Source organism: Pseudonaja textilis, chromosome 5, assembly GCF_049901715.1.
Source record: "Pseudonaja textilis isolate UNSWEBS1 chromosome 5, rPseTex1.2, whole genome shotgun sequence".
Classification (NCBI taxonomy): Eukaryota; Metazoa; Chordata; class Lepidosauria; order Squamata; family Elapidae; genus Pseudonaja; species Pseudonaja textilis.
In genome coordinates, this window is record NC_141994.1 from 61,160,997 (window position 1) to 61,174,357 (window position 13,361).

General features: G+C 38.1%; 1 protein-coding gene across 7 annotated transcripts in view; it reads left to right on the top strand.

The window, feature by feature from the left end:
• The first annotated feature begins 331 nt into the window (after nucleotides 1-331).
• Nucleotides 332-13,361, top strand: part of CACNA1C (calcium voltage-gated channel subunit alpha1 C) — a 424,790-nt gene continuing 411,760 nt past the window's right edge. For 6 of the 7 annotated variants that reach the window (XM_087935069.1, XM_087935074.1, XM_087935071.1 and 3 more), the window contains exon 1: nucleotides 332-437. The gene's annotated coding sequence lies outside the window, so the exon portion shown is untranslated. The remainder of the gene's footprint in view (nucleotides 438-13,361) is intronic. The other variant, XM_087935073.1, reaches the window with a different exon arrangement.

A 13,361-nucleotide genomic window follows, 5' to 3' on the forward strand; every position in this document is an offset into this window, starting at 1 on the left:
AGTTGGAAGCAATTTGCTCAAAAGCAGCTCCACAAAGATGGAAATAAACAAATTTCAGCTTAAATAAAGACCAAAGAAAAGCTTAAGGAATCTATGTGTATTCTGGCACGCGACTGACCTACGATGCTTTTGACATATTAAGAAGAAATTTGGCTGGGAAGGAGAAAAAGCACTTTAAAGGCAGGTGTTTCTTTTCAACATACAAAGAATTAGAACAGTCTTCTTTAAACAGAATCCTTTTTAACTTTGTTTTTCCTTCCAGCATAATTAGCTTATACGATTGAAGCTACGATTTAAGAAACCAACTATCTTCCTTAACTCCATTCCTCAGACCATTTGAAATTATTATTTTACTGACTATTTTTGCCAATTGTGTGGCCTTAGCTATCTATATCCCCTTTCCAGAAGACGATTCCAATGCCACCAATTCCAATCTGGTAAGTCTTGGTTTATGCTTATGGCTTTGGCAGCAAAAAGATCTTATTCGGAACTCAAGAAAAAAAGGCATTTGAAAGATTGAAATGCCATGTACTCATGTTGTAGTTATGGATGTATGCATGGATTTCAGGCTCTAGAGTCTTGGATTGTTTGATATTTGGATTAAATCTCAAATTTGTGTTTGGTATATGTGTTGTTGGAACATTGCCTATGTTCTTTATATTTCTTCAAGCAGTGGAGGATTATTTATTTGAGCTAATAAACAGTCTTAGTGTTACGTTCAAATGTTTGACAATAGAACTTGTGTATTTGATGTATGGTAATTGATTTTTTTCTCCCTTTCTTCTTTTGCTTGAATTTTTTTCTCTAAATGCAGCGGTAATGCCATTTGTTCAATATGGGCAATGCTTATTATAGAAAAGAAGGAATATATATTTGCATTTCGGTTTCCAAATGTATAGAGGTAGTCCTCAATTTATGGCCACAATTGGGACCAGAATTTCTGTTGCTAAGCAAGGCAGTTTTTAAATGAATCAAACCCAATTTTGCAAACTCTTTTGCCATAATTTTAAAGTGAATTATATGGTTGTTAAACAAATTCAACTTCCCCCATTGGCTTGGCTTCTTGGAAATCAGCTGGGCAGGTGATCCGATAACCCAGGGATGATGCCTCTGTTGTAAATATATGCTGGTTGCCAAGTACCTGAATTTTCAATCATGTCACTATAGGGATAGTGTGATTGTTGTAAACACAAGGGCCAGTTCCAAGTCAATTTTTTCATCACTAAATGAATGGTTGTAAGTTGAGGACTACTTGTAATTTCTTCTGGGCAAAAGGGGAAAAAAACCCAAAGATCCCCAAAGCTAGTATGATAATAAATTTTAGATAACAGACTTAAAGTTGTGGCTGTATTTAAAGCAGTTTTTCGGAGAGATAAGTTGGAGGAAGAATGACAGTAAATGTATCTGTTAAGGATTTCCTTATCTTAGGAAGCAAATTTATTTGTGATTTGGTCCCATGAATATCCAATTGTTTTTGTGATGATTATTAGAAAGGCAAGATAAAAATACTGGAATAATTATGTCTGTTCAAATTTAATTCTGCCACCAAGCCAAATGTTAAATATTCATGTACAAATTCTGATCAGTGTGATATGGAAATAGGAACTGCTAAATAAAACAGCAACTTGCTAATGTATATTGTATATTCTAAAAAAATAGAAAGAAAAACGAGTTAATATATTTCTTCTTGAATATATTGAAAAAGTGACAGCGATTGTGGGCTTAATCGTGAGCAATTTGTTAAACTGTGGGAAATTGCAGAAAATTACACTATTAATGTGGTTAATACAATGATTATGAGAAAATTTATAATATGTGTTTAAGAGAGTTTTATTTATTTAATGGTATTATACCTAGGCTGCAGAAATCAAAATGACAAGTAGATGGCAACAGAGATATAGCAAAAGCTAACTCTGTTGCCTTCTGATGGCTACCTTGAACATAACAGCCTAGATATAGTAGCTCTGAACTGCAACAGTCCAAAAGTTGCTTGGGAAAGTATTCTAATATTTTTAAAAGCATTGGAAAATGTAGAAAAGTATTTTGAATTCTCTCTGATATCTCTTACTGTTAGTGCTGTTGTTTTATCATATATACATACTGTATGTTGAACGTACCTAATACACCTGCCTCCCATTTTCTGGTGGGTGGAGTAGGTGTTATTGTTGTAAACAACCTTGTATCATCCACTTGTTTATAGCTGATACCTAATGATTAGGGTCGGAATATCTGAAAGGCTATTTCCTCCTATTGGAAGCTGCTTTTAGCTGACGTTCTTGGTTTCTATTATCCAAATTTCTTTTTGGTAGTAAGAAAGACAAACTTGGTTAAGAGAAACATGGGATGCATTTTCCTTCTGGTGCCATTTCCACAACTTCACCCCCCCAACTGTAGAATTTATATCCTTGGGTAAGTTAGCTTGTCAGTTTTCTTTGTTTACTTTTAAGCAGATCTTAACATATTCTGGTTTCCCATGGATTTTTGTGATGCAAAATGTGTTCATTATTCTTTTTGTTTTAAAGAAAAAGAACTTTACTTTTTCTTAATGCTGTTGTGCATGGATTTTTTTTCTTTTGAATCGCTTTAAATTAAAGCACATTGTCACATTGAGAAACTTTGCTGCCAACCATACAATTCTGACAACTCAGAAATGTTGGTTTAAATGAAGAACTAAAATAAAACAGCTCAAGAAAGAAGGGTGCTATATACATCCCTGTCTGTTCCCAAAGTCTGTTCAATTACATGGGATAAACCTGCAGAGAAAGGGAGGGAAGAAAATACCATTTATATAGATCAAGAACAATCAAATTTTACAACTTCATTCATTCATTAAAATAAAATATACATTTTGTGTGTAGGAAGGTATTTGACATGGGTACCTTATATTTTTCAGAAGCTGATCTCCCCCCCCCCCCAAATTGTGATGTTTCTGTGTGATTGTAAAGTCTCCAAGGGCTATTTTTTTGGTCTACCTACTGTACCTGTCAAATTCTATGGCATTCAGGCTGAGTATATTACAGTTGCTCTCTGATACGTATCATCCATTCCCCTGCTAGAGAGGAGGAAAGCTGCTATTACTTTCTGCTAAGTTCTCATTCGTTGAGAGTCAAGTATTTCATTTGTCTTTGAAAAGCCCTGGGTGAGACAGCAGGTGTGGCTGAGGCAGAAAAAGCTGCTTTAGAAATACTGTTGTTCTTTGGGCATGGAAATCAAATACAATCGGAAAGAAGAGCCATTTCATTGAAGAAAATTATCTTCTGAAATTACTAAATATGACACTTCTACAACAACCACAGGGCTCCACATTAGATTGTAGATCTATGTATGTGGAGAGAGGGTTACCTTGAATCTAGCAGTATCTAAACATTAACTTGCAATTCAGTAAGAAAAAGAGAGGATATTCCTCTTGTGAAAATTCTGAGTTAGACAGGAACAAAAAGGACAAGTTTTTGCTTCTTGACATAGTAAATTTATATTCACAGGAGTACAGCTTCTTAGATGACAGCCTATCTACTGGCACAATCTGTTCAGTCTTCATCACAACTGGGTCCAAAGGAAGCATAGTATGATATCAATTGATTTGACTACTTTCTTTGTTATGTTGGATGGTAATCTTAAGTGTAGGTAGTAAGATAGAATAAATAGAGTAGAATAAAGGTGGTCCTTGTTTAGTGATCACAATCGGGACCCGCAACTCCTATCACCATTGTCACTGAGTGAAACATCACATGACTGGGACAGACTTACAATGTCCCTCCCACTGCAATCGTTAAGTGATTCACTTTGGTTGTTAAGTGAGGCATCATAAATCCCTCCTCTTTGCAAAGTGCCCAAATGTCAATTACGTGATTGTGGGGATGCCAGAGACGGATTGTAAATGCAAGGAGTGGCTATAAAATTACTTCCTCAGCATGTCATAACTTCAAATGGTTGCTAAGTGAGGAGGTTAGTAAGTGAGATCTCCCTGTAATGGGATTTCTTCTTGAACAAAATATTTTATGGGTACTGATAAGAATACACAGGAAGTTCTCTCACAGAGTGAGTCCATCTAAAGTGTATCCAGTTTGCTCTGTTATACCTAGAAATTCAAAGATTAAATCTTGTATCTGCAAATTATACATTCAGTCATTGAATTATGTTTATGGGTGTACATCCCAAAAGGACAGTGCCAGAAACCTCACAGCACCAGACACCTCAGAAAACAGTGCCAAGAAACTCAAGCCAGACCTTCCCCTTTTAAGAAAACCAAGAATCACCAGCTGAAAGAGAAAACTCAGAGCAGCCCTGCTAACTGAGCTGGCAATAGAAACACTTCAGTAGAGCCATTAAGAAGACATAACCAGAACTCCCCTTTTCCTGCCCCCGACAAAATTAGCCCCAGGATAGGAAAGACAAATGTCCTGGGACAGGATTAACCCATTAAAGCAGGAAGACAGGATCCAGGGCAATCCCTTTAACTAGAGGCACACGCATAAACCCATCAAGATGCAGGAGCTTCAAAGGGGAATTAAGCATAAAAGGCTCAGATTCACACTTCCAATCTGCTTGCAAGCCAGGAGCGCTGGAGCTGTGTCACTACTTTTCTTGCCTTCCTGAATTAAAGGATCCCTTTTCTGGCAGCTGGCTTCGATGTCTATTTCTTCTTAGCATCAGTGACTGCTTCCCAGCTGGGAAATGAACTCAGGAAATTTCTGAATGTGAATACCTACCCGTTGGCATTTTATATTGGATTGTGAAGTTGTGGCTTCATTAGAAAAGGGCTTCAAGAAATATTTCTGGCATGTGCTCTGATGGAAAGTTTTCAAAATTAACTTGGACCTACTGAAGTTGTTTACCTAAACCAGTTCTGCAGTCAGAACTATGGATAATTTTTTGACAGATTTTTGATGCATACTGAAAAAAAACTACCCTATGCAATTTTTTTTTTAAATCTCTGAGCTGTAAAGTAGGAATCTGGTTTATGGTCTAGAAAAACCAAGAATGCTATGGTGATTGCTGGCCATACTGCGTTGTTTGAAATCTGGAAGGCGACAGAATTCCATTTGCAGATGGATTTTGCATTGGAGAGAGAATTGGCCCTACTTGCATTGTAGAAGAGGAAGGAGATTAGCAATCAAGTGGGAGCAGAAAGGGGAGGGAATAGTTAAAGCTAGAGAAAAGTCAAGGAAGCTTTGCTCTAAAAGGAGATGGCTTTGGCTGCATGTAACTCTCTCCCCTCCCCCTCTTTGAATGGCTTAGTGTCCTGGTTTCTTCTTCCATCTTCCCTGAGTCTGTTCCGCTGCCCGGTAGACCAGGTAAATGGCTGGAGCTCAGGATCCTGGACAGCAGCTTTGGTTTGGAGCCTTAAGGTTTAGAGGGCTGGTTTAATGTCAAGGTTCCAAGTAGTACATCCCATTCAATAAGAACTCTGAGGCAGGCATATCCCTCAAATAACATTTTATTTGGGACATATCAAAGTGCCATAGTCTCAGTGGGAAATCGGTTCTAAGTTTCCACCAGTTTTGCACCCAATTTAAAGTTAAACCTTGTCACTCCGCCCCCACCGAGTCCCCAGTCACATGATCCAATCAGCTTATAGTCCAGTGGCTAGGTGACCTCAGTCTCCACCTTTCAAACAACTGCACGAACGTCCTTGATTTCCAGGGGAAAGAATTTTATTTAGGCTACAACACCCCAGCTATCTCTACAGCCCCCTCCCTGACCCCTTGCTCCAGGCTGTTTCAGCCCTAAGCAAAAAAGAAACCTCCTTAGATAAAAGCTACAATAAGAAAATGGCCACAGCTTCAGGGTTGACACTTAGTTTGGAGGGCTTTCATTATTACACCAGGGAAATTCGTTCAAAAGCTGTACTGCAGTTCAGGGGCCACTCTAGATAATAATTTTACTGCAAATTATTTGCAATAGATATACATCAAAAGGGCAGGGATCAAGGTATTTTACCACAAACTCATTATTCTGTTATTCCCCCTCACTAACTACACCGTAAGTCTGGAATTTTGTGAGTTGAAGGCCACTAGTTGGGAAAACCCTCAGCTTTTTGAGAAGACCAATAACTTAATTATGAAGTGATAAAAACCTTCCTTTTCTTTTTTCATGATCACACCAGTTTATGTACCCGAAAGAAATCATTATTTTGTTATACAATCTTTACAGTCTGATTTTGTGTGGATCTAGGACATGTACAAATATAACACTTGTTCCCTTAAAGTATTCGGTCTTCTAACTCCATTTGAATTACATTTCAGTTTTTGCTGCAGCATCCATTTTACAGAAGACAGACCAATGACAAATTCAGGAAGAACGGAGGACAGTCATTATAGCTGTCATTCATGTGCTATCAGCTGTGAGTTGTTTCGTGCATTATAGTTTTCAATGATTACCTGGCAAAGCGTGCGCTCACTGAACCAGTTGTTAAACCGGCTGCAGCCACCATTGATGATAACCTAATGAGATTCAAACAGTTTGTTTGGCATTTTGCTAGGCTGATTGTTTATACCTTGTAGGACAGAAAGAGATTCCTATTTCAAGTTTCATTACCTATGAAAGTTACCATACACAGTCTTGCCTGTGATAAAAGCAACATTTTGTTTCTTTAAATTAAAAGTCTTCGGCATTTGTATTGACTATTTATATGGGGTGGATGAAAGTTACTCCCTTTCATTCTTTTTCTGAAGATTGTACTGTACTTTCTAAAGCAGATAGTGTTATGACCCTGTTGGAGTCTGAATCCGAGGAAGAAGACGAACAGCTGACAGGGAGTGGGAGTGTGGCTCTGTTGGCTGTGGAGGAAACTAGGGAAGGGCAAAGTCCATCTGGGCAGAGCAGGGGAGAGGTAGAGCAAGGGAGATGGAGTTCAGAGGAAGACCCAGGCCCACTCCCTCTTCATCCTAGGGCATACAGGGAAGAATGGAGAAGAGAGCAACGTGGGTTGCATGGCTTACAGGGGAAGAAAGGGCTCTGATTGCCTTCATTAGCCACACCTGGAAATGAGAGTTTAAAAGAGATGAAAGCTGAGTGCGGCATCTGCTGGGAACAATCGTGAGTTTATTTTGTGTTGACCTTGGCTATCGGTGTTCCTGGCATCCTCCCAACTGTGTTGAATTACTGCCATTCCTTCACATCTGCTGGACTAATTACCTCATCTTGCCCTGCTGGACTAATTACCTCATCTTGCCTTGATTGGACTTATAGTTACAGTTTTTGTTGACCACGTTTTGGACTCGATTCTCTGCAGCCAAAGGCTGTTCCTGGGAGAGTTTTTCTCCAGCCCAGAAGGTAACCAGGATATTGGGGGCAAAGCTGGAGCTAATAAAGGGACTCTTATTGATTATCTGACTGTGTTGCCTTTGTGCCCCGGGTCATCACAGATAGATGGAATTGCTGTGTCTTGCTTTCTTGCCATCTTGGAATGCCTTTGAGATTGCACATCTAACTACCCCTGCCTTGCTGAGTGGCTGTTTTGAGATGGCTGTTTTGTAGCCAGCCGAGATGTTTGCTCTATGCTAGGGTTGAGTTTTGGATAGGGTGTGTCAGGCTAAATGAACTTTTCCCATTTCAATTGACAAGAATGAATTTCTGAAATCTAGATGTTTCAAAAGGAATCCTTTATTGAGATGAGACAATTCAAGTAGGGATTCAAAAGCAGCGTCTAACGTCTCCCAGGCATGCAGTGATAGATAAGGGAATTTGGGACCCCTCCCCTTATCTTGATGTGTATTTTGTAAAACAAAGAATCAACATGTTAATTCCCCCTCCCCTCTTCTGAGAACGATCTTCTGAAGGGTTTCTTAGGAAACATCTCCTGGCTGGAATTTTTATGGTCCCTTCTCTTTTGCTATCTCTTCCAGAGGTGACAGGTTTCCAGGGCATCTGGTTTCAGTCTCTCAGTTGTATATCAAGTGTAGGTTATACAAATTCAATATAAGATTTAATATATTCAAGTTCCATCAAAAAAGGATTTCTTTTACCAACTTCCCTCCCCCTTCTTCTTCCATTGAAGAGTGGCAGATACATGGATCTGACAGAGTGCTTGGTATTGGTCTGGTGCCATGGATGTCTTTAATTCATGAACTATAACAAAACAATTGTGTTAGTATGTTGAGCTTGCCATCATTTTATGTACTCATTTTTTAAAAAATAATAATAACTGTTTTTCATACATTATATTTAGAACAATCGAAATAGAATATTGTGGTGATGGAGAGATTCAATAAGGTTTTTTATTTTATTTTATGTACCATGTAAAATAACCCAGATTCTTTTAAAATCCATGTTGGGATAATACCTTTCAACTTAATATCAGTGAATACCATGCAAGGTTTTCTAGAGTTTTCTAGAACTTCTCAGTGCTGAAAAAGGTAAACTAAGAAAAAAAAAAGAATGACAGATAATAATCAGGTTATGGAGCTTATCGTGCTCTCTTAAGATGAAATGTGGAGGTAAACTTCATATATTTCAATTAGGTTTTTTCAGGTGATGAAATGGTCGCAAGTTGCAATTAAGCCTCCTAACAGCTGGTGAATGAAGAATAGTTGATTCTTCATTTTTGAAAACATAAAATATGGCTGCTTGTTACAAGCTCTAGCCTTAAGTGAAATGCACAGGTGCCTTAGTAGGTGATAATACAAAAAATTAAAACATCAGACTACGTTTACATTAACAGTGCTGGAAGTAATTTTATATCATATAAAAGTAAATAAACATTTAATTCAGTTGTTCAGTTCTTGGGGATTGCATGCATGTTTCCTGGCAATGTTATAGAAATAGATTGCTTTTTCGGTCTTCCTTAGATGACAGGCTTTAAGAAAAAATAAGGAAGCTAAATTAGTGAGCTTTAGCTATTAGTACCTACAGTAATTATGCTACATATATTTATATACCACATATATGTGTGTGTGTATGTGTGTGTGTGCGTGCATGTGTGTGTACGCGCGCACAAACACACACACACACACACACACACACACACAGAGTATTAGAGTATAGATAGAACCAGGAATAAATAGGAATGAGTAGAAACAAGAAATATAAGAAAGAAAATATTGTCGCCTCATAGCTATTATGTATTTAGTGTGGCCTAGGTAATCAATTTGCCTCTTTTTTGAACTAAGAGACTGCTCTGGTAATTAAAACTGTTTAGCTTTCGTTTCTTCCATTACTAACAATTTGGTAGGCAGAACAGTGAGATGAAAATTTAAGTGAAAATTATAACGGAGCTTCTGGCAACTCTTGTGAAGTTGTACACCATTTGTATTTGCCTGATTTCTGTGTTTTGAAAATGGAATTTATATATAGTGAGCTCACATTTTGGATGTGAAGACATTACCCTGTGACCCTTCATACCGAGTGTAATTTGATTGCTGTATCTGGGTCACTGTTTGTGATTGTGACATCCAACTGTGATGTCAACACCTTTTGCTGTAGAAGCAATATTTAGCACTAGCAAGATCCAGATGCCTGATTCCTACAGCACTTTCCAACTGTAGTGTTTTTGCAATTCCCTTGTTAGTTATGTTGGCATCTGTACAGCTGCTTTCTGCTCTGCCTTGTTAAACTTTCAATGATAGAAAATGCTGGGATTTTGGAAGGCTTTCTGCCTGTCTGCCAGTAGCTTGGTGACTGTGAGGTCTTCATGGAGTTGGGTGGAGGGAACTGAAGTGGGGGTCATCTTTCAGAAGTGGTATTTAGCAGATTCTGACCAGTTCTGCGGAACCGGTAGTGGAAATTTTGAGTAGTTCAGAGAACCGGCAAATACCACCTCTGACTGGAGATTTTACAGTATCCTTCCCCTGCCTCGCCCACCAAATCATGCCCACAGAACCGGTAGTAAAAAAATTTGAATCCCACCATTGCTTGTGGTAGTCACTATCTGGCTTGCCAAAATAGCAAATCCTTTTTTTAACCATGGATCTCTCTAACCAAAACAATAACAGGTTTATACAGCTAAAGTTATTTTAGACCTCAAGTAATGGGATAGGTATGCAAACTTAGATTTTTAGTCACATGATGCCATTTCCTTATGGGTGGAGTTTATTAAAATATTGCATGTTGAAATTTCTAACTATTATAGCAATAAGCAATAAGCCGTTGCTGTTTATTTGAAAGCAATCATTAAAATTATTTGCAAACAGTGCGTCTCCTTTTACATCTTTCTGTTGAGATCTTATTAGATGTTTGCTATTTTGTCCCAGCGGTTGTTTTGGCAGTGATTGGTTTTTATGCTTTTCCACAATATGGAGGGCATAGAATAAACTTTTAGGTGAACCACATTGTACCAATGTGAAATTCTGCCTTCAAGGTAAATTGATGCAGGAAGAATGAAATTAGGCAAATTCCATGTCCTAGAATTTAGTCAAAGAGCTAATGTACTCAATAATTTATTGAGGAGGTGGGCTGTATGTCAGTAGTGAATTATATGCTTTGCGTGCACAAAGGATTCTTAATTTGGATCCTGGATTCTGCACTTAATCAGGACAGAGTCTATGGGAGTTTAGTCTGTTTTATTCTGAGCCAAACAATAATTGCAGTGGATTGACCGAGATCATTTCTTGAGGGTTGTGGGTTCAACCCAGGGGTGGGGTTCAATTTTTTTAACAACCTGTTCTGTGGGCGTGGTTTAGTTGGTGGGCATGGTTTGGTGGTCATGTGACTGGATGGATGTGGCTTGGTGGTCATGTAATTGGCTCAGTGTGGCCAACTCAATATCCCTCACATCGAGGCACGCATCTCCTCACCTGGCCTCTCATGACTGTAGGGATGCTGCAATAGTCGTAAGTGTGAAAAATGGTCATGTCATTTTTTTCAGTGCCATTGTAACTTTGAATGGTCACTCCACACAAGCAAAGTATCAGCAAAGGAAGGAAAAAAACTCTAGAGACATTCCTGAGACAGGAAGTCTAGTCCGGCCAAGAATGTAATAAGGGTTAACAGAGAGGCTGTTTCTGTAAGCAACCCCAGAATGTTTCCTTCCTGCCTTCCTTACAGGATTAGGCCAGTAATTTCTTCTAACAACCGGTTCTCCGACCTGCTTAGAATGTTAACAACCAGTTCTAGAGAACAGGTGCGAACTGGTAGAATCCCACCCCTAGGATGAGCATGAGAAAGGAAACCCCTTTCCCATCCAAAATACTGTCCATCACAGTTGACTCTGCCTTTCATCCTTCTGAGGTTGGTAAAATGAGGGGCCAGATAATTGGGGGCAATATGCTGACATTTGTAAACTGCTCAGAAAGTGCTGTAAAGCACTATAAAGCAGTATGTAAGTTTAAGTGCTATTGCTGTTGTGCTAATAAATTATATACATTTTTACTACATGATTTTTACATACTCTTGTAGTAGTGCTCATTAGTTCCACATCCGCTGTTAGTGGTAAAAAAATATTTGAAGAGAGAATCTGTTATGAAAAGTAAGAGATAAATCAGTTCGTTAGATTTATATTTGCCTTTCTTTCAGGAACTCAAGGTAATGCATACAACACTCCTTCCATTCCTTTTCCTCACCACACCAATCCTATGAGATAGGGTGGGCCAAGAAAAAGTGATTGTCCCAAACTCAAACAGTGAGTTTGTATAGTTGAGGGTGCAGCATCTTAACCCTTGTACAAGGCATGCAGTATGTGGTGAAAGGTAATTTACTACGGTATACAAAATAATATATACAGCATTATATTATCCTTTTCCATATCTTTGTTATAGTGCATTGAATATTATTGAGTATTGTCATCACGCTTGAAAACATATTTTTGATTAATAGCAACAATAATGGATTGGTGCAGATTTTAGAAAATATATCTGGGAGAAAATGAAGTAGATTAATTGTGTTTTCTGTACTCCCAGTTTCAAGATCTGAATCGGCTACTCAAAATTGATCCTATCTGCATGGCAAGTTGAATATATATTAGAGCCGCTACATGACCAAGCAGTCATCTGATTTTTCCGTCACATTGCCAGATTGATTTTTAGCATACAATGAAATGGGCTATACATGGATGGAAAATCAATTTGGATGTGTGGTGTATAAAACAGCCAATTGCTTGGTTGCATGATTAGATGCGGTTCGTGTTCAATTCAATACACAGACTGGGATAATTCGGGAGTTTGTGCACTGATCTCTTATGTTCAGAAAAGAAGTTTCATTCAGCATCGAGGAACTGATGGCCTGCAGTAATCCAGAGAGCTAGCAAAGGCTCAGTTGGAAAATAACCACTGGAAACCTGTCTCACAACACTCACACTGTGGTACATTTTCTCTACCATATTTGAAAGAAATCCCAACATCTTTAGTGCAGTGCTGTGAGAAAAATATCCAGGCATTAAAAATACTTTTACATAATGCTTTTAAACCCTCAAAAATATGGTTTCCAACATTTGAATTCCTGCATCTTTTAAAATAACGATTTATGACAGCAAAATCTGCATCTGTGATTTTTTTTAGTCTGGAGATTCCCGGGGAGATTTCCTGAATTCATGAAGTGTGAAACTGCCATTCAAAAGTAACTGAAATCTATATTCTTACACTATATATATATGTTTATATTTTTAAAAACCTACCAAATTCAACAAACTTGATGACCCAATAAAGTAGCCCTTCCTTGAGAACATAAGAAATGGTCTTCTACTGAATTAGACCTCCATTCCATCTAACTGAGCTTTGTTTACTCAGAGTAGAAGTGACTGTCCATATTTAAATATAAAAGTTTCAGCCAACTGGAGTAAAGCTAGTTAGAACTAAATCCAGACCTTTTTGTATGAGCTACTACTATCCTTTCTTAATTCAAATGTTTTTTGGTAAGCTATGAGATGTCATTTATATTAAGGGGTGGAAATATGGAATCTTTTAAGAAATGTGATTGTTTGTGGCAGGTTAGCCTTTGACAATCGTGAGAAAATAGCATAAAATTTTCCAGGTCAGTTCAACTGACAACAATTCCTTTTGAAAGTGTTTTATCTTTTGCTTTCACATGAAAAGGTTGCTTTGAAAGAGGAACACCACAGAGATATTGAATCAACTTGCATGGAAGGCGTGTTCTCTATTGATATTCAGGCTGTTCTCCCTGAAAAGCTTCCTAGGTATCTTTTTCCACTTCATTCATCTATTGCCTAAACCCTTCTTGGAACAGATGGAAATGACATTGTTAGGTCTCACTTTGAATTTGGAAAAATATGTTTCAGGTACCTGGGTACAGATCATCCCCTACCTGCATCCTTACCAGTGCAACATGGATTCCATCTGTGACCATTATTGTGTGCAGAGTGAAATCTCTGTAGTAGTCTTCAGTGGATAATCATTCCAGGAATGACTGAGAATGATAAAGATGATGAGTGATTCTAGCTGTTCAAATTCACAGTGTGCAAATTCAAAATG